This window comes from Lemur catta, chromosome 19, assembly GCF_020740605.2.
Source record: "Lemur catta isolate mLemCat1 chromosome 19, mLemCat1.pri, whole genome shotgun sequence".
Taxonomy (NCBI): domain Eukaryota; kingdom Metazoa; phylum Chordata; class Mammalia; order Primates; family Lemuridae; genus Lemur; species Lemur catta.
Genome location: NC_059146.1, coordinates 36,607,624 through 36,611,897, shown reverse-complemented (window position 1 = coordinate 36,611,897; position 4,274 = coordinate 36,607,624). Strand labels below are relative to the sequence as shown.

The following is a 4,274-nucleotide window of genomic DNA, read 5'->3' as shown; positions in this document are numbered from 1 at the left end:
ATACTGTTACAAATTTTAAAAGGGCAGTTAAAGCTCATCTTTTATAATTTTCTGCCTCCAGAAATGCTTTCATTTGAAAGGAGTGAGGAAAAGCTTTAACTGAAGTTAAGCCCTAATACTTTTTTTTTTTTTTTTTTTTTTTGAGACAGAGTGTTGCTTTGTTGCCCTGGCTAGAGTGAGTGCCATGGCATCAGCCTAGCTCACAGCAACCTCAGACTCCTCAGCTTAAGCGATCTTACTGCCTCAGCCTCCCGAGTAGCTGGGACTATAGACATGTGCCACCATGCCCGGCTCATTTTTTCTATATATATTTTAGTTGGCCAGATAATTTCTTTCTATTTTTTTTAGTAGAGACGGGGTCTCGCTCTTGCTCAGGCTGGTCTTGAACTCCTGACCTCGAGTGATCGACCCACCTTGGCCTCCCAGAGTGCTAGGATTACAGGCGTGAGCCACCGCGCCCGGCTTACTCCAATTTTTAATATCTCAATTGCTCAGGCTGGTCAGGTAAATAGGAATTTTTTAAGGATGGATGTGTCCTAAAAGATAGTAGAATATGCTGCTACATAATAAGTATTCACACTATGTTTGATGAATAAATGGATTGAAAGGATAGAGTTGAAAAGTTCAATTTTTTTTTTTTTTTTTTTTTTTTTTTTTTTGAGACAGAGTCTCACTTTGTTGCCCAGGCTAGAGTGAGTGCCGTGGCATCAGCCTAGCTCACAGCAACCTCACACTCCTGGGCTTAAGCGATCCTACTGCCTCAGCCTCCCGAGTAGCTGGGACTACAGGCATGTGCCACCATGCCCGGCTAATTTTTTTTTTTTTTTTTGCTATATATATTTTTAGTTGGCCAGATAATTTCTTTCTATTTTTAGTAGAGACGGGGTCTCACTCAGGCTGGTCTCGAACTCCTGACCTCGAGCGATCCACCCGCCTCGGCCTCCCAGAGGGCTAGGATTACAGGCGTGAGCCACCGCGCCCGGCCGAAAAGTTCAATATTTTTAAAGAAAACTCTTATAAAGCGTTAACTCTGTAATACTAACAATCATTTATACTTGCTATTTTTCATTTTCATAATTATACAACTAAAATATGATTAATCTCAACTTTTTACATATAAGTAATAAATATATATGTAACAAAACATATGCACATTATACAAATGTATCTAAAACAAAATCTTCAGGTACAGATAAAAAGATCCCCTTTTTTTCTTAAGGGCTAAAAGTTGGCAGAAGATTCCAATCCACAAAAAATTAAAAATAAATCAATAGAAATGAAGAAATTATTTCTGTCTCTGCAAGACTCGTATTACTGCTCTTCCCAGGGATTATATCATTAATAGTAAATTTTTACTAGGACTTTTAAAGCAGACGTGCTAATTGCAGAAATCACAGATAAGAAAAAGGAAAAAAATTCACTTATAATACAAATGCCCAGATATATCAAATTGTATCACATTTTGTACAATTTACAGCTAACACAAGACCACAGTGTGTTTGTGTATATGTATAATCAAAATAAGTTTTATTCTTACTTGATATACCTAAATATTCTTTACCTGTCAGCACACATACATATGTATGCCACCTTCTATGGTCACATATTATTTCATCCTATGGACACAACCAAATTGATTTATAAAATCCATCCTATGTGTTTCTCCTAATACATTATTATTTTAAGAAGTGCTAAGAAAAACAAATTGTATGATCTCTGTTTCTTGAAGATATTTTAGTACAATGGAATTCATGTGTAAAGGGCATATATATTTTGTAAATGTGTAGTTACAGTTGCCTCCTTAGTGCAATAGGCAGCGTGTCAGTGTCATTCAGTTCACAGTTACCACCAAGTTGTTTATGTGAAAAGAAATCAGCAACAAACTATAAGCACCAGTATAACTATTTTCAATTTTTAATATTAGTATTTAATATCTTCATTCTTATTAACTCTGTGGCTAGATTAACAGTATCTCATTCCTCTTTTAACTTAAAATCCTTCTCTTAGCTAGGACACTATTTTTCCCTATGTGTGTAGGTCACTTGTAGATCTGCAAAAAATGTACAATTTTAAATTACCAGTCAGTTTTTTCCTTGTTGGATTTGTCACCATTATCAAGTTCTAAATTTTTTCCTATATTTGGGTGTTTCTGGATTTTCTATCCTGTTCTGTTCATTTATCTGTCTCTGTAACTGTTAATAAATGATTAATTTGTGGAAATTAATAGCACATTTTGAAATCTAGAAGAACAAGCCTTCTTCACTCCATTACAAAACACAATAAAAGAGAGATACCCTGTGTAACTCAAAAATGTGAAAACCTTAATACTTTTATTTGGCTTACGTAAAATTGATACATATAGAAGGAACTCACACTTTCAGAAAAATGAGTCTTCCTGTTGAAGACTATGGTACCATATACCCACTTGAAAGTTTCCTTCTAAGTTCCCTGAGTAAAGGACACAGTCACATAGATGTACATTGACATAAAACGGATATTGAATTTCATGCAAAGATGTTTTGGCCCAGAATTTGATACATTATGTGAATTATTACTCTCATTATGTACCTTTCTATAACGTATATAACAATGTTTTAAAATGTGTACATTAAAAATAAAACACTGTATATACTTGTATTAGTTAAATAGGTAAAATTGGCAATAAAGGGTTCTAGAAGGGGAATCATGAGTGGACGGGGAACCAGCTTAAGTTTGGCTTTTGTGCTGCTGCCCATGAAGACGGCCTTGGCGCTGGACGCCTAGAAGGTTCCCACGTCCCAGGTGCTGCGGAGCCCACAGGGAGGACAGCCCGGCGCCCTGGCTGACGGCAGTCCGGGCTCCCGCCAGTCTGGGAAGGGCGTTTCCCCCACACCCGCCTGGCACCCCGGCCCAGGATGGCCATCCCATTACCTGTTCTTTCTATCTCTGGCATCCAAGGCCTTTTTCTTCAGTGAAAGGATCCGCTCCAATTTCGCTAAGTCACCAGCGCTGGCAGCTTGGTGAATTTTGCTGAGATCTTTTTCCCGGATGTGGTACCATGGCTGTAGGAAGGCGCTGTCACCAGCCTCGCCTTCCAGGCCCACCCTGATCTTGCCATGGTTGCTGGAGGGGCCGGAGGGCGGCCCAACCTTCTTTCTCCCGAAGCAAAAGATCTTCCTCATGGTGGCGGCTTCGGGCTTCACAGGAACCTCAGCTCACCCCCACCTCCCACCCCACCCCCTTGCTTATTCCCCACCTGGGGAGCCCAGTACAATCAAGACAACCCGATCTGACCACGACCTCCAAGGAAAATCTCGGTTTCTAACGACTGACAGGAATAAACTGCCAGGAAGAGCCAAGCAGCACCAAGCACAGCCAAGCACAGCCAAGCACAGCCGTTAAAGCAAGTGCGCATGCGCATCAGAATGTGATGTCACTGCGCATGCGCACAACTGCCAACGGACAAATCGTCCCCTCCACCAAGCTCCTCTGGACGCGTGGCCGGTTGGGGCTGCTCTGTCCCCACCATCCGCGTGTCATGCACCTGCGCAGGCTGGCTGGGCTCGCCCCGGGCAGCCTCAGCATCTCCCAGTGCGCCACCCACCGGGCCTATGGCCCAGCAGCCTGACTGAATGCACAGCCTGTGCCTGCTCCTCCTCACCCAGAGTGCATAGGCAGGGGTCTCCAGTGCTGGGCCCTTGGCTGCCACTGGGGATCGAGGCTGAGCAGCCCTTGCCAGCTTCTGTGCAGCCACACCTGCCTGGCTGTCCAGCAGGCTTGGCCGCTTCTATGGCAGGTGGCTGGTCTCTCTGCTACTGGCACGGGGGCGGCTTGGAGGTTGCTGAGCCGCTGCTGCCCGCTCCCTTCCAGGCTGAGCTTTGGGCAGCCAGTGAGCTTAGAGAAGTGTCTGGCCAAGCTGATGGCCAGAGGGACTCCCTGGACCCCTCCTTCAAAGCACGCCCTGTGGCTGGGGGTGTCAAAAAGGAGAGAGCAAAGGTGAACAAAAGTACATTGAGGTGGTGATTAACAGGAACATAAAGCTGGAACACAGTGTTAACTTCTGTAAAACAGTTCCTTAAGTTCAACCTTGTGGGGAAACTTTTGGGCTCACATGGCAAGTTTCTGAAGTGTTTACAAGAAGAAACTTTGACAAAAATGTCCATCCTTGGAAAAGGTTCCATGAAAGACGAGGTGAAGGAGGAAGATTTGAGGAAAAGTGGAGAACCAAAGTACTTCAAAGTACTTCCATCTCCATGTTCTGTCATTGAAGTGCCTACAGAAGCTTATGCCTGGAT

General features: G+C 43.1%; 1 pseudogene; it reads left to right on the top strand.

The window, feature by feature from the left end:
• Window positions 1-3,421: 3,421 nt before the first annotated feature.
• Window positions 3,422-4,274, top strand: part of LOC123624238 — a 1,508-nt pseudogene continuing 655 nt past the window's right edge.